The sequence below is a fragment of the Chrysemys picta genome, chromosome 3 (assembly GCF_011386835.1).
Source record: "Chrysemys picta bellii isolate R12L10 chromosome 3, ASM1138683v2, whole genome shotgun sequence".
Classification (NCBI taxonomy): Eukaryota; Metazoa; Chordata; order Testudines; family Emydidae; genus Chrysemys; species Chrysemys picta.
The window spans coordinates 103,910,271-103,934,447 of NC_088793.1; the positions used below are offsets into that span (position 1 = coordinate 103,910,271).

General features: G+C 42.4%; 1 long non-coding RNA gene across 3 annotated transcripts in view; it reads left to right on the top strand.

The window, feature by feature from the left end:
- Positions 1 to 24,177, top strand: part of LOC135982365 (uncharacterized) — a 109,382-nt gene that overhangs the window by 61,879 nt on the left and 23,326 nt on the right. For 2 of the 3 annotated variants that reach the window (XR_010599686.1, XR_010599685.1), the window contains exon 2: positions 21,993 to 22,111. This is a non-coding gene — a long non-coding RNA (uncharacterized LOC135982365). Of the gene's footprint in view, positions 1 to 20; positions 139 to 21,992; positions 22,112 to 24,177 lie in introns of those variants that run through there. The other variant, XR_010599687.1, reaches the window with a different exon arrangement.

The window sequence follows — 24,177 nt, forward strand, 5'->3', positions numbered from 1 at the left end:
GTTCATTTTGACTTTGTGATTCGGCCACAGAGCCAACCCACTTAAGACCCACCAAGGTCAGGGGGCAGCCTACGGGGAGCACCAGCAGCAAGAAAAGGACTGTGTTACTGCACTGAACCACTTGGAGGTGCTCAAGAGGTGAGTGCCCTTTTACAACTGTGTACTAGAAGTGGGAGCTGAATGGCCCCTGGAACCAGGGCCAGCTCTAGGTTTTTTGCTGCCCCAAGCAAAAAAAATTTTGGCTGCCCCCCGTCCCAGCCCTGGGCTCCTCGCTGCATTCCCCGCCGCCCCAGCCCTGGGCTCTCCCCTACCACCTGCACCCCCTGCTGCTCCAGCCCTGGGCTCTCACCCCCCCACACACACACACCCTGCCGCCCCAGCCCTGGGCTCTCCCTGCCCCCCACCTGCACCCTCCTTCTGCCGCAGCCCTGGGTCACTGGTAACTCGCTCCCGGGGCAGGTCATTCAGCAGGAATTTTAGGTGTGCACAGAACACAGATAGGATTGGTTCCCCTATGGTTACAGAACTGCAGTAAAGTGGAACAATTTTCAGCTTGTGTGATTGGAGGATATCTGGATGCCTATTATAAGACTGTCCTACATAAATGAGGAAAAGTTGAGGTGCCTTTATTATTCTTTTGTTCCACTCTTTCTTTCTATGGGGAATTTGCCAATGCAATATCACTGTCTTCCTTTTAAGCAAACAAACAAAAAAGGCAATGGCTGTTGAAAATAGCAATTCCAGTCCTAATAACCACTGGGAAGCATTTCTTGCTCAATTTTATCCTACTTTTTCTACAGCAAGTTACAGTGGATCAGTATATTTGATTTGGGAGAAATGAAGTAACAGCTGCCCAAACTGAGCTTGAGCACTCCTGAATTTTGAGGTGTTCAAATCTGGAAGGCAGGTGCTGGGGGGGGTGGGGGGTGGGAGGGGCTGTGGCTCTGCTGCAGGGAAGCACGGCAGCATGTATGCAGCAGCGTGTCTGGTGCTGCGCGAAGCCAGACACGATGGTCTGAGTGGCACGGTAAGGGGGCTGGGGGGGTTGCAGAAGGGGTAGGGAGTTCTGTGGGGGCAGACAAGGGACAGGGAGCAGGGGGGGTTGGATGGGGTGGAGGTTTGGGGGGGCAGTCAGGGGCAGGGAGAAGGGGGGTTAGATGAGTCAGGGGTTCAGGGGGGCAGTCAGGGAACAGGCAGCAGTTGGATAGGCATGGGGGTCCCAGGGATTTGTCAGGGGACAGGTAGGGGGTGGGGTCCTAGGGGGGAATTTGGGGGGGTCTCATGAGGGGGCAGTTGGGGACAAGGAGAAGGGAGGCTTAGATAGGGGGTGGGGTCCCAGGAGGGGGCAATCGGGGACAAGGACCAGTGGGGCTTAGATAGGGGCAGGGGTGATCAGGGGACAGGGAGCAGGGGGGTTGGATGGGTTGGGGTTTCTGTGGGGGGCAGTTGGAGGGAGTGGATGGTGGCAGGATGGGGCTACCCTCCCTCCCCGTGGAGTGTCCTATTTTTTGAATGATAAAATATGGTATCCCTGCCCTTCCCAGTGCAGCTCTCCATTCACAGCAGGCTGCAGCATGAGGTCTCAGCTTCCTCCCTCCCTCCCCCTCTTTCCTGTTGGTAGTGGCCAAGGGAATGCTGGGAAATGTAGTTCTTTCCCTGCTCCAGGGCTGGCTCTATAGGCAGGGAGCTAACCAAGGAACTACAGCTCCGAGGGCCCCTGTTGGTTCTCAGCTCCCATGCTGGATCCCTGCCACCCCCGCAAATGGGCTGCCTCAAGCGCGTGCTTGCTTTGCTGGTGCCTATAGCCGCCCCTGCCTGGAACAAGAGGAAAAAGGGATGGACCCCAAAGGAAAAAGAGAGAGCTGGAACCAGAATATAAGGAGGCCTTTTTTTGTTGAGGCTGCCCTTCCTCCCTGGTGTGTACAGGGACAGACATGGAAACTGAATTTCATGTGCCCATTTCTGGGGAGGACTGGATCTGTGAAACAGATTTGGGTATTGCTTCAGCAGGTTGGTGAGAGTGGCAGGAGGTGCAGTTGGAACCACAACAGTGGCTAGCCAGGGTAGAAGTTTAGCAGCAGTACCTGTTATGGATCCTGTGGGAAAGAAGCAGCAATGGCTACAGGCATTAGGTAGACAAGAGGGATCCAGCATCCGGTGGCCCGGCCAAAGAGATGTTACAGTTATGGCCAGATGGGATATCTAAGAAGGGCTTGTCTTTGGGTGAACCAGGGTGGGGAGACTGAGTTGCTGGGGTGAACTGCGGGAAAAGCCATAAACTCTGGCAGTGGCTGAGAGATGGACAAGGCTTAATTTTTTTTATTGTGGAGAAGTGGTCCCCATAAGAAGATTTAGCCCTTTGAAGAGGTAGACTCACAGCAGGAAGAAATGCAGGAGCCCCAAGAATGGGAAAGAGAAGAGGATGTCTGATGGGGCAAATGCCTATGAGATGGGTGCACCGGAGCTGGCACTGGAGATAGTGAATGATATAACTGCTCAGCAAACCCACCTGGGGGAAGGTGAAGAAATTTGGAACAAACTAACTGTTGTCAGTAACACATCTCACTGAGTTGTCAATGCACATGGTCGTGCCCAATGCAGGCCAAGAGCTGACAATGAAGAGCCTGCAAGGGAAACCAGTCCTTAGAGAACAGGAGTTGTTGGTGGATGCCTTTGTGAAGTTTTGAGAAGAAAGACCACCACATTGACTGAGCGACCATCGGGAGGGGGCGTCATACAGGCAGAGAGTTGCTATGCCATGCCTGGCCACAAGGCGGTGCTTCTGCTGCAAAAGAACCCCTTGACAACCATTGATACTTTGGGTCCCCCAAAGACTTATTGGGTGCCATACACAACCTTGGGTAAAAGTTGAGTGATTGAGATCATTTTGACCCATATCACTGCATTAGATTGATCTCTAGCTCTGTGTGCAAAAAAAAAAAACAAAAAAAAAAAGGCTGATATGTCCTGAGGAAATAGTCTGAGCCTGATGGCATCTCTCAGGTGTAGTACTGAGAGTTCTTTAGCTTGTCAGTCTTAGTAGGCTTTGGCCTTTGTCTGTCTTCGTCTTTTTGTCTGTTGCTTCTACCATTGCCAGTTGTAGTAATGCTGGGGCTGTAGACACCAAAATATGCATATGTCTTGATATCAGGCATTGAAGTGGGCTGCTGTTAAGGCCTTCTGTGGAAGTGTTTATCCATTCATTAATGGCTTTCCATATATAGTATATTTCCTCTTGCTTCTTGCAGCTTTCTTTAATAGCTTTCGCAATTTTAACTGTTGAGTTTGCTTTGTCATTTGACTGGCAGTGGTATGATGAGGATGTGATGTGACTGAATTCCCATTCCTGGGTAAATTGACCGAACTCACTGAGAGTAAACTGGGGTCTGAAAGTGCACTGGTTGGGATACCATTCCTGTTGAAATGCTTCGTTGCTCTGTGATGTTTACTGTGTTAGTATTTGACAGTTCATTTAGTTTCCAGAAGTCTGAATAGAAGTCTACAGTAACAAAGTAGTCTTTGTGTGATTTGTGATGAAAAAGTCCAAGTTCTGTAGAGGACGCAGTGTAATTTCATCGTCTCTTTTTGCTGCTTGGCTTGCATTTCCCCACATGTACCACAACTGCTCACCAGGTCTCGGATATTCTTTGTCATGTTTGGCTAGTGTATATAGCATCTCTAGCTTTCTGGATACAGGCTTCCATTCCAGAATGGCTCTCATGTATTCTCGGGAGAGTTTCTGTTCTCAATTATCTGGGTATTCTGATTTGATTGCCTCAACTGTTGTATGTTCAACTCATCTGGTTAGTTCCAGTATTCTTGAGAGACAGGTGGAGTTTCTTCCCTTGTGTCTGTCCATCCTGACAGAATGATGGATGTGAGCACTTCATACATCTTTGTCTTATATAGTTTGCTCTCAGATTCCTTCCAGCTCCTGCCTTGAATCTGGCACATAACTGGCTCGGGTGATGCTTTCTATCAGACTGAGGATCTCACATTCTTGTTTAGTTGCCAGCTCTTCGTGCTGCAGGGCTGCTCTGGATAAAAAGTCAGCTATGTACACCTCATCCCCTTTCTTGTAGTATACTCATAAATTGAAACATTGCAATTTCAGTAGCGTGCTCTGAAGGTGTTTTGGGGCTGCTAGCACTGGCTTTTTAAAATGCTTTCCCAAGTAGAAACTGGTAAACCACTAATGGTTTCCTGTCCTTGAACATACTGGTTGAACTTTGCACATGAGAACACTATTACGAGACTTTCCTTTTCTACTTGGGCATATCTTTGTTCTGTTGGTGATAGTGACCTTGACATGAAAGCTACTGGCTGTCCCTTTTCTTGTAGGAGTGATGCCCTGAGCTTCCTCTCACTTTCATCACATTGTATGGTTGTCCCTTCGTTCACACTGTAGTATTTCAGAATGGGATAGTTGGTCAGCAGCTCCTTGATATGTGTGAGGACTGCATCACATTGAAGTAACCATGTCCTTAGTGCATCTTGGTTTGGTAGCTGCCTCAGGGGTTCACACACATCTGAGAGGCTTGTCATTCTTACAAATCCTATTGGCTTCTAAACTAATTTAATCTTTTAGACGTAGGCACCTACAGTATTGGCTGTACCTTTTTGGGGTCAGGTGTTATCAGTTGAGGTCAGCAAGTGTCTCATGTATAGTACTACACATAACTGCAATTTCTTGGTTTTATTCAATTATAGATTTATTCCTTGGCTTTTTCTAGCAGACAGATGAAGTTGTGTCTGTGTATCTAGATACCAGAATGTCATCAGCTAATTCTGATTCCTGTGAATACTGTTAATACCCATTGCTGAGAGGGCACTGATATTTTTCCATTGCAGGTTTGATTCCAACCAGCATTCTCAACCATCTAGAGGTCTACCTGCGGGTGTCAAAAATGTGGTGAGATAGCTGCCTTCCTTGACCAGTAGCCCTTGCAAATATTTGTCTTTTGGTATCCTATACCGAGAATATTTTTGATTTTGCAGAGTCAAGTAAAACTTCCTCAGTTGTAGGCATTTTGATGTGAGCTCTTTTTAGTGGTTTTGTTTAAATTGCTTGGTGCAAGTGCTGGAGGAACCAAGTAGGGGCAGAGCTCTTCTTGACCTGCTGCTCACAAACAGGGAAGAATTAATAGGGGAAGCAAAAGTGGATGGGAACCTGGGAGGCAGTGACCATGATGTTGCCAGCCTAGAGAAGGCCCAAGGGGGCAACAGGGTCCGTTGCCCGGTGTGCTTTGCACCAATGAAGACACCGAGGTGGAGAAACAAAGCAAATTTATTCGAGATCTCTGAATAGGCACTAGGAGACCAGCATGTCTCAAATCAAACGCAGAACATATAAACAAATTTCCCTTTTTATACTCCAAGCTGTTTCTGTGTAAGCCTTTGTCTATTTCACCCCTACCTCTCCCTTCCAAACAACAGTTACAGCAGGTACACATTGTGCATGTTAGAAACTTTCCCTTTGCCTGCTTATCTTTTGGCCTTGTAGATTCATGCGCATGCAGTCTTTCCCCCTCCTACTTTCCCCCGCATTTATCACTACAGCGTTTGTGAGCAAGCAAAACAGCAGCTGTCTGCTAGAAAAGCTGACCATTACATATTCTGTTTTTTAGGCTGTCAGCACTCTAAGCTGGGTAATGTTCACAAGATGGAGTCACTGTGGCTCACTTAGACCCAGAGCAGAAGAGCTTCATCGGCACTTCTGGCCTTCCATTCTCCTGAGTTACCTGGTAGCTATGTCTAGTGACACCAACAATGAGATGGTCGAGTTCAGGATCCTGACACAAGGAAGAAAGGAGAGCATCAGAATATGGACCCTGGACTTCAGAAAAGCAGATGTTTACTCCCTCAGGGAACTGATGGGCAGAATCCCCTGGGAGAATAACATGAGGGGGAAAGGAGTCCAGGAGAGCTGGCTGTATTTTAAAGAATCCTTATTGCGGTTGCAGGAACAAACCATCCCAAAGTGTAAAAAGAATAGTAAATATGGCAGGCGACCAGCTTGGCTTAAGAGTGAAATCCTTGCTGATCGTAAACACAAAAAAGAAGCCTACAAGAAGTGGAAGCAGGGGCAGCTCTAAGCACCAGCAAAGCAAGCATCTGCTTGGGGCAGCCCATTTGCAGAGGCAGCAGTGGGCAGGGATCCATCCTGGGAGCTGAGAACCAACAGAGGGCCCTGGGAGCTGTAGTTCCTTGGTTAGCTCCCTGCCTATAGAGCCAGCCCTGGAGCAGGGAAAGAACTACATTTCCCAACATTCCATTGGCCACAATTAACAGGAAAGGGAGGGGGAGGGAGTATGGTAGCTGAAATCTCATGCTGCAGCTTGTTGTGAAGGGACAGCTCATTGCTAGAACGGGGTGGCACTGTGAATGGGGAACAAGTGTGCCCAAGGAGTAAAAGGCTTTGGCCCAAATATCCCCTTCAGAAGACTTCCCCAGACTGGATTAGGGATACTGGTGTGACCTCACCTTGCAGCCCCCAAAGAAGGAATTGGGTGGACTAAATGGACAGTGCCCCTCTCTATCTGAAACCTAGCAAGGGAGGTATGTGGATCCCACTAGAATTTAAAGTGAAAAGTAAGGGAGGGGAGGCTCTGCTAGAGGACCTGGGCAGCTTTAGACACAGTATCAGGCACTTAGGAGGATTTCTACTTCTGAGCCATGGAAGCAGAAATTGACTTTTCCAGGTTTAGCTAATATTCAGAAAGGGAATCTAGCACCTGCCTTCCAGATTTGAACACCTCAAAATTCAGGAGTGCTCAAGCTCAATGTGGGCAGCTGTTACTTCATTTCTCCCAAATCAAATATACTGATCCACTGTAATTTGCTGTAGAAAAAGTAGGATAAAATTGAGCAAGAAATGCTTCCCAGTGGTTATTAGGACTGGAATTGCTATTTTCAACAGCCATTGCCTTGTTTGTTTGTTTGTTTTATTTGTTTGAAAGGAAGACAGTGATATCGCATCGGCAAATTCCCCATAGAAACAAAGAGTGGAACAAAAAAATAATAAAGGCACCTCAACTTTTCCTCATTGATGGAGGACAGGCTTATAATATGCATCCAGATATCCTCCAATCACACAAGCAGAAAATGGTTCCACTTTACTGCAGTTCTGTAACCATATGGGAACCAATCCTGTCTGTGTTCTGTGCACATCCAAAATTCCTGCTGAATGACCCACCCTGGGAGCAAGTTACCAGTGACCCAGGGCTGGGGCGGAAGGAGGGTGCAGGTGGAGTGGGTGGAGAGCCCAGGGCTGGGGCGGCAGGGGGTGCGGGTTGGGGAAGGCCAAGAGCTGGGGCGGCACAGGGAGCAGGTGGGGGGGGGAGAGCCCAGGCCTGGGGCAGCAGGAGGGTGCGGGGGGGACGGGGACGCAGGGCTCTGGGGTGGGGGCAGCCACACTTTTTTTTTTTGCTTGGGGCGGCAAAAAACCTAGAGCCGGCCCTGAGTGGAAGATTGGACAAATGAACAGGGAGGAGTATAAAAATATTATTCAGGCATGCAGGAGTGAAATCAGGAAGGCCAAATCACACTTTGTTTCTCAGATCTCATTGGCTCTCTGTATCAATTCACTTGGCCAATCAGGTCTTAGAGGGGCCATAGTTTGGAACCCTAACCCCATCCTTCTCCCTCACTGCATTCCCAGTCAGGCCTCTGTCCTCACACACATACAGTTGGGGAGAGAGGGGCTCTGACATGTCCAGAGGCTGTCTACTCCCCCTTTGTGTGGGCTGGGGCTGTCCCCCCACTCTGAGGATCCTTGGGATTTCTAGGAGCCCAGACTGCCCTCACATTCCCAGAGGAGGCGGTCTCTGGGGATGCTAGCAGCTGGGGTTGCCCCCCCTCCATTTGGAGGGGTCTCCAGACATGTTAGGGGCTGGGGCTGCAATCACACAATACAATAACAGTGAGCATTCGAGAAAATGGACTTTTTATTTTATTGTAACTAGTGGCTTTCTACATAAGTATGCTTTGAGTTTGAGTATGCACAGAATTATTGTTTAGTTTCATGATAATAAGTTCCAGGCTCTTTGCATGCTTATACCTATTTTTTTTTTAATAACAGTGTTCAATAAAAAATTTGTCCCTCATTTCAGGGGCTGGGGGTTGAGAGGTAAGCTCATCAAGCACTTTCTGAAAGTAAAGCACTCTAACAGAGTTCCTAGGTGTTCCTTAAACCTACTGTCATGCTGTAATGCATCCTATTGGGAAGCTATTGGAAAACTCTGAAACGGAACATTTAATAATATCATTGGTTGTATCAGGTCCTGATTAGGCTTCAGGGAATTGATGGTTGATCCCTTCTTGAGACTTAAACTGGAATAATTTGAACTATACTCATGTTATCAGGATGGCTATAATATCAGCACGGCTATAATATCAGCACAAAGACCCTATGTATTCCAATGTAAACTAATTCCGCATCAAATCTTGAATTGATATCTATATTTTCATCTCTTCTCCCAAACTTCTAGTTCCAAGAAACTTGATTAAATTCCAAGTTTCAGGTGTAGCATTTCTTGACGAAAATTGCTTTTTATTAACAAGGGTTATGTATGTGCTACTGTAAAATCCTAAACCTCAGAGCAATGGGCTAATAGTGGATGGCAGTAGGCTACTGAACATTTCCTGTGTTTTTTGTTTTGTTTTTTTAACACTAAATCGACCGGCTCTGTTATCCTTGCAGACTTTTTAGGACCATACACTATCAAATCATGGGATAAGCCCATGCTTAAATCCGCTGGATAGATGTTCCAAAATATGGTATTTGTTAAGGGATACTGCAGCATCTAGGGTATGAAAAAACCTCTCGTGACTTATGGTTTTACTATTATTTCAGTGCTGGTCACAACACAATGAAAAGGGAAAAGAATTCTTAAGAGTATAGGAGTACTTTGGATGCTGTCAGGTATAATATGGCAGCATCAAATTAATATGCGGTATTAGAAGGTCACATGATTCTGTTTCAGCTAACTAGAATGCCACAGCATTTAATACACTTACATGGATATTGTATAGGAAACTACAGCCAGGGTCGCCTTATTCTCCCACTGTAGGATATGGAACTGATGAAGTTATTCACCTGTACCCCAACTTTAGGAAGATCTCCTTATTCAAGTTAGCTTATGCTCAATAGGAACAGATTTCAGCATGTGCTGTCCTGAATCAGGGGTGCTATGTGATGGGATAATCCAATCCAAAGGCTCTTGCACATTCTGAAAGCAGGGACGCAGTTAAACTATTTACAAGGAAAGTCCCTATTCTTTTCTGTAGTGAAGATTATCAGGATTGTATTGTTGCCTCTGATCTCATTGATTAAACCCCAAGTTTTGCAAATGTGCAGCTTGGCAGTTTCATTAACAGCCTCGGTATGTGAAAGGTGTTTGCTTATTTTGCATATCCATTTTCCTGAAGATTGGTTCCATGCTTTCAATTTTTTTTTATATGTTTTGATAAGGAATGAGAACAAGAAGATGAAACCTCTCAAAGAGAGAGGTTGGCGTGCTGCTTAATGTTGTCATATGATGCAAATATATGGCTTCCTTTATCAGGACAGCTGTGTTTTTATACAAATAATCTTGAATGGGCTCTCCATTTTGGCTTGCAAAAAAGATTAGCCTGACGCTAGAATGTACTATCCTAAAAGGTCACCTTGACGCCCACTGTGAGTTCATTCGAAGGCATTCAGGATGTCAGCCCTCCAACATAGAGCTTCTCAGACCAAGACATATGTGCTTGTTTGTCACTCAGGAAAATAATACTGTTAATGAAAAAGGCACCTGCCTAAAAAAGAAGGTTATGGTCACTCACAAAGTAACTTTTGAAATAAAAATGTGTTGATTTGGAGGCAGGAGTGGACTGTTTTGTCTTACCATTCACATTTAGTATGGGAGATGGGGGCCAGTTAAACTATATTAAGTTAGGCCCCAGTCAAGGAAATCTTTGAAATAGCCCCACAGAAGTCAATGGGAATACTTTGAGGAGTAAGGCAGGGTTCGGCCCTTAATGATTCACAGCAGTTAAACATGCAACTGTCTGCAGTTTGTGTGAATTAAAGAAATAGCTGTCTTGTCTGGTTTATTAACTGGGAGGGGTCAATAATGACTGATTACTTACTCAGTGCCCAAGAGCTCATTGCAAGGAACTTTGGAGACTAGAGACACTCATATACTTCATTCCAAAGGCAGTTTTATGAAAAATTAAAGTGCAGGTTGTGATGCTTATTTTATACTTTCACATAGTAGCTTTGTGTTAATCATAGAATATGGTGGGTATGGGTGGAGAACTTTTTAGAAGGAGTTGGACAAGATGAGTTGGCATATTGCAAACCTACACCTTTTGCAAATTTAGTATGATTTTTTTGTCTCTGTTAACCAGCATGTGGAAATCTCCTATTGCCATGCAAATTCTGCAGGTGTTTGCAAGGCCCAGGCTCTGGAAACTAAGTCAGTTCAAGGTATTGATGAGTGGTTGCCATCTGCATGGAAAAGTCATGTACATAGTTTCCTATGGCCCTATGTTCACAGACTGTTGTACCCTACAGAATGGCTGTGCAATGTGCATGAAGATCAGACATTTTGGTGATGGGATTTTCAGAAGTACCTAAACAGGTCAATCATTTTTGGAACTTGGGCTTGGATGAAATCAGAAGGCTGCCTGAGGCTCTGGCTTGAATTCCACAGTGATTCAGAGTGCCAAAACATGAAGCGAGAAATGGATTTAATGAAGTGACATCATGCAGAGTGGAAAGCCTCACAGCAACTGATTCAAACTTTCCATTCAAGAGTTCAAGTTGGATACGGGTGAATTAGGCAAACATCAATCATGTCCCAGTTCAACTGAAATATTTTTTTGGTGGTTTGACTTGTTTTCTGACATTGTCCAAATGCGAACATAAAAAGAAATCTCTGTGGTAATAGGACACTAAAGCAGTAGCTCTGAACTCTTTTAGTCTAGTTTGGCTTTCTTCCTGTATGAACTGTATCTCTTCATCCATGTCTGAGACAAGAACCCACTTTCTTGTCATTCAGATCCCTTCTTAACAGTTACTATTTGAGCCCAAATTGTAGGAGCTGGATTTTATAATGTATTATGAGAATTAATGTATGATTTAATTTCATCTTGTCAGCCACCCTTTTTTGAATAGCAGAAAGGAATGACAGACCAAAACAATCTTTATGACTAATTATGGTCACCCTTTTGTTTTAGAATAAGTTATAAAGCTACTATGGTTTCCTATATGTATTACAAATTAGGAAGTAAGAGACAGGATTCTCTATTGTGTCTATGTTAAGTAGATTAGAGGAACATTGAAGGCCTGGGTCTCAATGTAAATTGTCTTGGTTATTGATTGTAAAATTTAGCAAGGTTTAATTTGCAATGCCCTGTTGCTCAATATAAAATACTACTGTTTGTATTTTCAGTCTGTTTGTGTGAATGAGGAATGCATGCATTAGAAAAAGATAAGGTGTGAAGGCCATTGTTATAGCCAGAGTCAAGGAAGAAGGAGTGAAGAAACTTAAAGGACATCAAAGAATCATCAACACGCATCCATAATGAAGGGCAGATTGACGACCCTGAGGTAAAGGCTGGCACCCCTAAAAACAATTGATTAAATCGGAACAAAGGACAGGATGACCCTCTTGGAGGTGTATTGAAATGTTTACACCAATTAAGAAGTAACCGGTCACAAAGTGACACAGCAGAATCCATAGGCTTCAACAAAGAAGAAAACCTATAAGAACAGGGTGCTTTGCCATAGGACTTTGGGTTCGTCTTGCCACAGTCCAGGAGCATCGGATCGCGACCGATAGAACCCTGCTCCCCTCTGCGACCAATCTGGCTGGCCACTAGATTGATCCAGACTCTGGACTGGTAACTACAAACATCACTGCAGGAGTGTGTGTGTGTTTGTGTGTGTGTGTCTAAAAAGCATATGCTAACTGTGGTATTCTCAATAAACACTATGTGTATTTACCTTCCTCTATAAAGATCCTGTTTGCTTTGTATGAGCATAACATAATACTACCCCACATTATGAAAGACTCTCATGCAACCTTATCTGCACTCATACTTATTTAGGTCATCTTGTTTTTTGTGGGATTTTTTTTTTTTTTTTTGCTATATCATTTGTAATCTTCTCAAGATCTTGTCTTCCTTTTGTGTCCAGGACTAAACACGCACAGAAAACTCTTCAAAAAACACTAAGAATGTATGGTTAAGGTACTCCAAAGTTCTGAAATGCCAAAGTTGAGGTTGTCCAGTCAATCAGTATTTCATACAATATTTTCCACAACCTTAAGTACACATGGAGTTCTGCTTAACAACAAGAAATGAAATCAATGAGGTGTAGGAGCTGTTGCAGAACCTTGCTGTATTAACTGTGCACTGTACAAGACTATAGGAAAGAAATTGTACAACATTATATAGTAGTCTTTAGTTAAACAATCAGAGTCTTTTACAAATATCATGATTTAGTCATGTAAGGGGACAGAGCTAATGCTGCACATGCAGCCTTAAATAGTAATTCCCTATTTTTCACACCTTTTGAAATCCAGAAGAGGGAGTGTTCTTCTATATCTACACTGCAATCCAGAGGTATGACTGCAACATGTGTAGACATACATACTCAGGCTTGGATATGTCTACATCTGCTGCAATCACACATCCCGATTGCAGTGTAGCTTTTGAAGCTTCACAGAATTTAACTTAGAGTCAAGGGCCCTTCAGTGAGGCAGTGGAGTTCTGCTTATACTGTATGTTGTACTAGGGATTGCTGTAAAACAGAAAGGATGTGGTCTGAATGAATCTGGGCTCCTGTGGAACCCTACCTCATTTACTAGTAAACTTCAATACATTTTTGACTATATCGCTAACATGCATGTGCACGTTTTCTTTTTTTAAAACATTACTCCATGTTTGTTTAAAAAATACTGCTATTCCTTTAATGCTTACTGTGCAAACTCAAAAAGTAGTTGGCAAAGGCTCATGACTTGGCCAAAATAAAAATCTATGTTCACAGGAACACTCCAAGGCATATCTCCACATTCTCTGCCAAATCTCATCTTTCCGCCTTCAGTTACTTTGGGCATAGAGCTGTTTTTTCGCTTAAGTGAAAGAATTATTTTATAATGTGAAATGTGTATCTATTCACTCTCCTCTGGCTAGAAAATAGCTGAACCATTTTCCATCAAGCTCAAGCCTTCCAAAAAAGTGCTCTACTTTAGGTAAAGAGCAAGTGTGGAGAACTTCAACTTGAGAGGTAAAAGTTTCAGAAAATTATGAGCAACTGGATACATAGGCTTAAAATGGAAATGCGTAGGTCTCCTTAACTGTGTGTCACTAGCACTTCAGCTATCTAAATTTTTTTTTCTATAGCACCTATTACCGCAGTATCTAAGCATTATGGTAATATGTAAAGTACACTGACTTGGTGGTATGAAAGTATACTCAATGTAGAGCAGTAATGTAGCAGTTTCTTGTTTTATAACTATTCCCTTTTATTTGCGGTGATGCCAACTATGTAATGGGTGTTTTTCAAACATTCACGATAGTCCTTAGGCTTAGACAGACAAATAAAGGATAGGGAAAGGAGACCAAAAAAAAACCAAAATGGGTTCGTTTTACACAAATGCATCAGATTCATCACAGTTAGCATATTCATTCCAGTCACCTTTAAATACTGGTTTATACTGGATGTGACATTGGATGGTGAATAAGGAGACAGTAGCTAACGTAATTACTCAAGAGGCTCTACTTTTTGACAGTTAAATGCTTGATCACATGGAGCTTGTGGAACGGGTAGTACAAGATTCAATTCCAGACTGTTTAATGGTTCTGTAATATGAACTGGGGGTAACTGTAGGATAATGAATGAAATGGAAAATGCTTTGCACACAGATTAACAGAATGGGGAGTCTAATTTAACTTAGTTTGTGAGTCCATGTATAAAAAATTCATATAAAATACCGTCAGTAAAGAGACAGGATTGTACTTCAATTGGCACACAGAACAAACATACCACATGGCAACTCTTCAGTATTCTGGACAAGTTCTCGCAAAACCAAATCTTCAGCATACTGATGAGGGAGAGTTAAGTCAACTAGCGAATATTCTTTGCAGATGCAATTCTATCAGGGTACAATATGTTGTTAATAAACAACAATACAAGCTGAGCTAGTTGCCCATGAAAATGGGCATAATCCTCACCAGCACAACTAAAATATTTAAGGGGGGGAACTGGAAATCTCAGGGGGCTGGTGATGATAGAATCTTTCAGCTTTAAGACACCTGTACAAACGTTGCCCAAAGTTGGTAATGCCTACTGTCCTCTTAATGGCTGTTCAGGAGCCTATGTGAAATGAATCAGTGATATCAGCCCAGTTCCTAGTAGACAGTTGGCTACATCGCAAAACCACCATCACAGCTAGAGCTGGTCAAATGCTGCAAAACCTTGAGCTCTCAACTCCCATTCTGTGGGACCACGTTAATACCTTTCATTCGCTCTCTGACTATTTGCATGGACAGTTTGTGTTCACAGTGTTTGGAGTATATCTGTTCTTCAGATAACTACCTGTGTTCAACTATGAACAAGGATACTGGTGCATCAACGAGAGCATTTAATACTCAATATTCACTCTTCAATATTCTACTTATGAAACCATCCATTTCACTAGGAAGTGGAAGGAATAACATGACATTAGTGACCAATTGCATAACATAAATAGTTGCATTAGACAGTTCACTAGCACCCTGGAGGTGGAAATATGACATTACAAATATGCGCAAATAACAAATAGAGTAATTGCAGAAACATAGGATAAGCTCATGAACAATTCTCACCCAAAAGATGTAATGGGATGACTTATGTAATGATGCATCTAGAAACAAAGAATGCAGGCCATACTTTACAAGATGGCAAACTCTATCTCGGAAATCAGTGACTCTGAAAAAGATTAAGGGGTCATAGTGGGCAATCAGCTGAACATGTGCTCCCAGTGTGATGCTGTAACCAAAAGAATTAATGTGATTCTTTCATAAACAGGGGAATCTTCAGTAGAAGACACGTTATTTTACCTCTATATTTGGCACTGGTGTGACTGCTGCTGGAATACTGTAGCCAGGTCTAGAGCCCACAGTTCAAGAAGGATGTTGATAAACTGGAGAGGATTCAGAGAAGAGCCATGAGAATGATTACATGATTAGAAAACATGCCTTATAGTGATAAGCTAAATAGATTGAGCTCCGTGAGTTGAACAAAGAGAAGTATAAGGGGTGACTTGATTACAGTCCGTAAGTATTTACATGGGGAACAAATATTAAATAATGGCTTTTCAATCTAGCAGAGAAAGGTATAACATGATCCAGTGGCTGGAAGTTGAAGCAAGGGTGGAAGCAAGGTGTAAATTTTTAATGGTGAGAGCAATTAAACACTGGAACAATTTGTCAAGGCTTGTGGTGGATTCGCCATCATTAACCATTTTTAAATTCAAAATTAGATCTTTTTCTAAAGCCACATTCTAGGAATTATTCTGGGGAAGTTCTATGGCCTGTGTTATAGAGGAGGTCAGACTAGATGATCACAATTGTCCCTTTTGGCCTTGGAATCAGGGCCGCTCCGAGGGGTCCCCACGTGAATATAGTATTCTATAGTATTGCAACTTTTTTTTATGGAAGGGGCCCCCAAAATTGCTTTGCCCCAGGCCCCCTGAATCCTCTGGGCAGCCCTGCTTGGAATCCATGAATCTAACCAGCTGCAGACAAAGTTGCCATTAATTGACATAGTTGTTACCAGTTTCCAAAAACTGAATTGGCACTGAGACTTAACTGGCTTTTCATTCCTAGAGTTAGTTCTGCAGGACTAGTATTTGAGGCATCTTGGTGCTCAACAGGGAGAGGCCTAACTACCTATATGGTTGATGGAAGACATTTGTCTCCAGGACTGTCACTCCAGTGCTTTCCAGGGTACTAAATTCATTTAGGTTCACTTTTCTTTTCCTTTAAATTGCCCTGAACAGTTTTTTGCCTTCGTAATCTTCTAGTACTTATCTTAGACTGATGGGTCTGTTCAGTTAATTATTGCTGTTGGGAATACATTTTCATATGGGAAATTGCCACCTTCCTTTTTAGAATCTCTATTCTCCATGATTAAGCTACCATAAACTTGATGTAATTAAAGGGAATGTGTATGGAGATAAATGCAGGGGTGAGGGGGAGGAGAGATGGTGTGGCAAAACTGGTAAAATGTGACAGGAGCTGTTTTAAAATAATAACTAAAAAACCTTGACCCTGAGACCAATATGTCAATTTTAGTTGGGTATCACTATTTATACAGGAGCTGAAAATTTGCTAGATCAGAAAACAAGCCCAATGGCCTGAACAGCACGCAGCCTAAATAGACAACATATCAGGGAGTGTGGGATGCAAGATTTATATTTTACCTTTTTTGCCCTTTCAAGAGTAAATGCCCTTCTTGTAAGATCTGCATTAGTCAAACATACGTTAGTGGGCTCAATAGAGGAGTAACTGGATGAAATTTTATGTACTATGTTATGCAGGAGGTCAGACTAGATCAGTGGCTCTCAACCTTTCCAGACAACTGTACCCCTTTCAGGAGTCTGATTTGTCCTGCATACCCCCAAGTTACACCTCACTTAAAACCTACTTGCTTACAAAATCAGACATAAAAATACAAGTGTCCCAGCACACTATTACTGAAAAATTGCTGACTTTCTCATTTTTACCATATAATTTACCAATAAATCAATTGGAATATAAATATTGTTCTTACATTTCAGTGTGATGTTTTTTCACTTGTGAGGCTTGTCTGAAGCCCAAGCTCCAGGCAGCGGGGCTGAAGCATGTAACTTAGTGTCATAGGGCCCCCTGTGGCATGGAGCCCCGGACAGTTGCCCTGCTTGCCACCAATAATGCCAGCCCTGCCCTTGCAATCTCCTTAAATCTGTCTCATGACGACCCCCCCCCCCAGATGCTGCAACTCCCAGGTTGAGAAATGCTGATCTAGATGAGTTGAGTACCCCCTGAAAGAACTCTGCATACCCCCAAGGAGTACATGTCTATGTTGAGAACCACTGAACTCGATGATCTAATAGTCCTTTTGGCCTTAAAAATCTATTAATCTTTCCTATTTTCTCTATTTATTTCATTAGCTGAAGCTAAAGTCATGTCTGTCTGTTTGCTTTTTGATTGCCAGTATGTTTGCAGTCTTACCTAGTGTTTATCCTTTTACCCTTTGTTATTTTTAATTTTATTGCTAGATATGCCCTGCTTTCACATCTTCCATTTCACCACTTCAGAAAGATGTGATGTTAGTGACTTAACTCAGACATTTCCATGAAGGTGTCGGTTACATTATTATTGCTGGAGATTTCAAAATAGCTTGCAGGTGTTAAGCGAGTTTGTCTATAGAAATATTCATGTCATGTTTTCTAAAAGTGAATGAGATGTACTTTATAAGAGTTTTTATTACATATACATCACTCTCTCTCTCTGCTCTTCTTGCATATGCAATGGCTTGTATCCACCTGACTTGTAACTGTGCAGTTTTTTCATTATAATTAAAATATATTGCAAACAAAGTGGAGCAGAGGGTTGGTTAAACAAAATCACACTGTAGCCATGAAAAGTTTGGTAGCCTCATTTTGGTAAGCTTGTGTTCTATTGTCCCTCTAAATATTGAATGCTGGGATAAGCATGTGTGTGTGCATATATAAAACCAGATATTTGTGTGTTTATGCACACATTCACACTGGTATGGAGTTTTAATATCTGCTTGTTAAAATTAATAATGGAAAAAGCTGAAAAATCAGGGTAATAGAGTTTTGTCAGACCCCAGAAATATTTCATACAGTTGAGTTTACAGTATATTTTTCTGAGCTGAAATGTCTTGCCAACAAACAGGCTACAATATACACTGATGGCTTGATGAGAAGGATCCATCCCATCCTATTTTATACACACTCTGGTACATTTAGCGAGGCTTATGTCCTTGTGTAGTATTGATGAAACAATACAGCAAAACCAAGTTTCTATATCAGCGAATCAGCTAAATTTACTGCCTCTCTAGATATTGAATATGTTGTGCACATGCATATCACAAAAATACTGACGATCAAGAGGGACGGGAAGCTCACAGTCTGGAACAAGCATGGCTTTGGCACAGCTGGTGTGCGTGCAACATGGATGAGTGGTTTTCTCAAGCCTATTTCCAGACTAATTAGTCCAGTTTCCAGTATTTGTGCATGAGGTCAACATACTAATTTTTCAAAATTGCCTCAGTTTGGGGGATGATGGGAGAAGGCACATGAAATTTTGATGGCCTGCCAGTTGGAAGCAATGTTTGAGGGTGCGTCAATTCCTTTACTGCTTGTCCACCAAACTTTCCAGCTAGCATATTCCTGGCTGTCCAAGATTCTAACGTTTCCTGTTCAGTAGCCGGATGGAGAGGAAGCTCCATGTGCTTCCTGGTTTTAGAGGTGGCACAGTGAGAAGGGCAGGGCAGCCAGTAAAAGCAAATGTTCAAAGCATAAGAGGATTTGGTGACCCTGCAGAAGTGGAACTCTGTGTCATCCTGCTTGAAAGCAATCACTGTTCCCCTATTTAATTAACTATATGACTTGATGATAAAGCTCTTCCACCCCCTTCCTCCCCCCACCCAAAAGCATTTAGAGGGTACAGACAGACTTTTTCGCTCAAAGTCTACCGTATGATTCATTTATGGACTTGGCTCAATCAAGATAGCTCCATTCACTTATCATCTCACTCAGACAACAAGGCATCTTGCTGGTTGTGGCTATTATTAGAGCTGGCCAAAACTTGGGTGTTTCGGTTTGCGAGAAGGATTGATAATTTGGAATTTGCTTTCATTCTGATTTGGAATGAAACCAATTTTACTGAAATTTCCCTGGAAACTTTGTTTTGGAAACACTGACAGGTGGTGTTCCTGAAACAAAAAATGTGGAATTGACTTTCTTGTCACTTTCACTGCTTCTATTCCCTGGATGGGAGCCCAGCTGTGGCCAGAGCCAGGGCAACCAGGGCTTTCAGGCTTGTGACCACCAACCAGTGTGCATGGGCTGGAGCCTGGGCTATCCGAGCCCTTGGCTCTCCACTTCCTCTCACGGATCTTGGTAGAGCTGCTGCAGACCAGGTACCTTAGCAGCCCTAAGGGTCCTGGCTCCAGTCATGGCTCCAGAACCTTCCAGGCCCAAGAGAGCTGATGCCAGGGGCTGCTGCAGTGCCATGGGCCCTGGAACACGGGCTCCCAGCAGGTTTCCAATGGAAACCCACCTGTAACTTGAACTAAAATGTTGTCAAATCTGTAATAGATTTGACTAAACATTTTGCTCTAGCGAATTAGCATTTTCTGATGAAACTAAGGTTTGTTAGAAAATTTACTACTAGTTCTAATAATAATAATAATTAATAAAAGTTATTTTAAAGCTCAAGAAAAGCTCCAGAGAGGATGATAGCCTCGAAGACTAAAGTTCTCCAGAATGATTCTCCTTCATGCCATGTGCTGTGCCTCTAGCACTGCTGAAATCTCACTTTCTGCCCTTAATGCTTTGGTTGCCATTTTATTTTCCAACTTCCTCTGCATCTAGCAGACCAGATCCCAGCTGAGGTAAATCAGTGTAGCTCCATTACTCGTTTGAGCTATTCTGACTTATACCAGCTGAGGGTCTTGCCCAGAGAGTCTAGGGATGTGGAATATCGTTTTTTAGTGACTTGAATATTCTAAGTACAACAGGTGGAACAGATGAGCCAGAAGAGCAAAAGCCAGACATGCCTTTAACTCAGATGCCCATCTATTCCTAGCTCTGCTATTGTCTTGCTGTGTGCCGTTGGGCAAGTTGAATACTCTCTCCGCTTCATTTTTTCCCCCTCATCTGTTAAATGGGATTATACTTGTATGGCTTAATTTATAAGCATTAGTTACATGTTTTAGGTTCTCTGGTATAAGGTGCTCTGTAAAATGCAAAGTATTTATCATATAAATCTGGAGTCAATTATTAGTTGTCTGCACTGATGAAAAATCTGTGGTAGCTTGATTTTTAACAGACTTTGGTTGGGCCAGCAGTTTCACTTCTTGAGTTTTCCCATTGACTTCAGCTTGTTCCCACTGACTGTTCAATTTATTGGCAACCTTATCACTTTTCATGGCAGCTGAGTGTATCACCATTATCTGTGGCTTCACTTTATCTGAAGCATGCATATGGGTTCTCATAGAAAAGGTCCCCAGATTTTTTTTTAACATGGGCAAAACACATTTTTCCTTAGCTTCATTCTTGGAAATGGTTTAACCATTTTCACTGTAACTTAAATAAATCAGCCTAAGGCAAACCCCCAGCATGGAAAACTTCAGCACAAAGCTATTAACAACTGAAGACATTTTTTCCAGATACACCTTAACATATTTGGGTGCATACAGCCAAAGAGAAATGTCTTTAGAGAAGTCCCCTACATCAGTGGTTCTCAACCAGGGGTACACATACCCCTGGGGGTACACAGTGGTCTTCCAGTGGTACATCAACTCATCTAGATAGTGGCCTAGTTTTACAACAGCTACATAAAAAGCACTAGTGAAGTCAGTACAAACTAAAATATCATACAGACAATGACTTGTTTATACTGCTCTATATACTATACACTGAAATGTAAGTACAACATTTATATTCCAATTGATTTATTGGTAAATTATATGGTAAAAATGAGAAAGTGAGCAATTTTTCAGTAATAGTGTGCTGTGACACTTGTATATTTATGTCTGATTTTGTAAGCAAGTAGTTTTTGCTGAGGTGAAACTTTGGGGTATGCAAGACAAATCAGACTTCTGAAGGGGTACAGTAGTCTGGAGAGGGTTGAGAGCCACTGCCTTACATGTTCAGGTGGCTTGCTGAATTGGGTGGGTGATGGGCAATAAAAAGGGTAGAGGGAGCAGCAAATCCCTTTTTCCCCTAAAATGTCTATACTTTTTGCTGAAGTCTACTATTAAGAGTGACTTTGGTGACAGATAGCTTGTGTATCACTGACCATGATCTTTGAAAGATTCATTTAAACAGTTTGGCAGTGTGAACAGTTGATCTAATGCTCTCTCGAGGGGGTTCAAGGGTTAAATTCAGCCAAGGTGTAAGTAGGCACAACTCCCCTGACTTCAGTGGAACTGTATCCATTTACATCAGGGCTGAGTTTAGACAATTTTTAACTTAATATTGCAGATGTTAAGCGCTAAAGTTCATGCAACTAAATGTCTGAGCTCACGTCTCTCAGTGCTTTGAACCCCTTTCAAGTGGCTCTCTCCAAAGCAAAAATTCTGAAAGCATCATTTTCATCCCAAAGTTAAAAAAGAAAAAAAAAAAGAAACCCCATTATTTCCTGGAACAGAAACATAACTGGTCAGACTCTGTACCGGGAACTGAGAGCAGAAACTGACCTATCCTTTATAATGCAATTATAACTCTTCTATTGTGCAAAAATGCTTATTTGTTTTTATTTGAAAAAGTCATGAACATGAGATTATATCCTTTGCTTTTGGGAGCCCAGCTTGGACTATTCCAATTAAACCAGAGTATCCAGATGTGAATGAACTGTTCATTCAGAGTTCAAGGATGTTCATATTGGCTCAGATCCTTCAAGACAGGGTTCATAGCAGATTTTTATTTTCTATCGATTTATTTATTGCATTAGTTAGCACAGTTGATATCTTGAAAGGGATACATTGATCACAAGACTCTCTCTACCCCTGCGGACTGGTTGGTTTATATGTGTCAAGAGTGAGTTACTTTTTTGAGAAGAAGTGGAACAGGAGATGTTGAATTTTGAACACTATTACATTTCACTGTTAAAACAAGAAACAGAAGCAGCTCCAGTCATGTGGCTTTTTAAATTCCTCATGACCATTGGTTCCTCCTCATCACACCCCTAATTCTCATTTTCTCTCTCTCTCTCCCCCTTCCCAGGTCTTAGACAGAAATTTGTTGTCACCCCTTCCTCCCCATCCCCCAGGTCCCGTGTTAGAGGTCTAAAGGGTGCTGGCCATCTGCAGAGAAGTGATTTGCACCCCAATGGAACTTGCCAGGTACTGCAAAAAAAATTCTACATTTTTTTTTTTTTTACATTTTAAAATTTAATTTGATTGAACAAAAAGCCCTTGTCTAAGGCTCCAGCTTCAATGGGTTTGGGATCAGGCTCCGTTTGACTATATTTGTGCCATTTGGTTGGTTTTTTTAGCTTTCTGTCAATATTCTATCACAGAGGTTCTCAAAACTTTCTCATAGCTTAAACCCCATCTCAGTATAGAGAGTACTCTCGTGGGCTGCCGTTCATGATCACTCTGACCACTGCACACAACTTACAATCAAATTCATACATCATCCCTCTGGCAACTGCAGCAATTGTTTACATGGAAGAGCATCAAATGTGTATTTAGTTGTTTTTTTAAAAATGTGACTTGCCAGATGGTAACAAGGAGGACAGTCAGCTCCGTGTAACTAGCCAATTCTCCATGGACCACTAGCAAGTGATCCGCAGACCACAGTTTGGGAACTGCAGTTCTAGTGAATAAGCTTTACTAGCATAGATGCTATGCTGATTTTAAGCCTCAGTGATCAAATAATCACCAAAACCAAATTTCAGATTGCATGAACAGTGAAAACTTTGATTTTATACACCAGATAAAATATGCATGCTATTGTTGGTTAGTTGCATAAATCAACCAGTCGTGGAGCAAAAAACAAAAGAAAAGAAAAAATACCACCCCAATGTGACTTAGGTCACTAACCAACACTGAACATTTTGAATTTCAAACATTAGACATTCACAATGAGCTGTTCACACACCATCTGCTGACCAAAGACTAGGCCCTGAACAAATTCTGATATTGAGAATTCCACAAATTGTCTGTGGACAATTTACACATAGGAAAGAGGGGACTTTGTCAAGTTATTCAATATGAATGATTTTCCCAGATCTAGTTCTTAGCCAAAAAAAAAAAAAAAAAAAAAAGGCATTTTAAAATGTTTTTGGGGGGGCATTCAAAATCCAGATCTGAATTTTTCAAAGAGGAACCTAGGAATCAGCATACAGGATCAAAACTGAAATCTATCTATTCCAGTATCTGGTCTGTTTCAGCAACCAGCACCAGCTGCTTCAAAAGCAGTAATGGAATAATCTGGCCACAGAGAATATTTCTTCCTAAATCATATTAGTTAGATATTGGCATATGCCTTGAAGCTTGAGGGTTTATATCCTTCCACAACCTCCTGTGGACTTTCTTTAAAAGTTTGCTTTGGATGTTCTTATTATCCATATAAATGTCCACACTTTTTTGAATCTCTGCTAGACTGCAGAATCTCTGGGACTTAAGATAAATGGTGATCTATGGTGAGGCTATGCATGCTTCCTATAAAACGGAAGCAAATGGTCTTCCCATGATGCCTGTAGATGGCAATGACATTGAATGGGAGAATAGTTTTATCTCTCTGGCTAGTTGGTTGACAGCAGGATGTTCTATAGCTGAAGAAGTCACATGTTGGATCCGTCTTGCATCATTGGCATTTCAGTGTCTTCATAGGCCTCTGTCTGTGCAGCAGGATGTCTGTGTGGCAACTAAGATATGAGTGCTCAAGGCAGCAGAGATGACAGCCACTAAAAACTGCACAGGGAAAGAAATGTAACAGTTTTCAGTATCAAAAATTGCAGCATCTTCTTAACATCATTGGTTTGATTTTTGTCACAAATGAGGCGACGCTTCAACAAGCCTAGCAAGTTGCGGTCTTGCACCAGTTGAGAACAAGATGACTGCAAAGGTGGGGTCATGTCCAACATACAGGTAGGTACACTTCTACAGACGGTTTATAGAACTGATGTTGAAGGAAGTAGAGCTCAAGGCCGACCATAAATGAGGTTGGCAGATGCAATTTTGAGGGATTTAAGAAACCTGAAATCCTCCCCATTCACTCTTGCCAAAGGAAAAAGGCTTGCAAGAGATCTTTCAAGATGAATGTACATTCTACTACGCACTGCCACAGCTACATTATAGCTATATGACTCTGCTGCCGCTCATAGAGTCCTGACTCTTGAGATATTGTGACAATCAGTCCCATATGTGAACTGTGTTTTTAACTCTCCCATTCATACTATCCC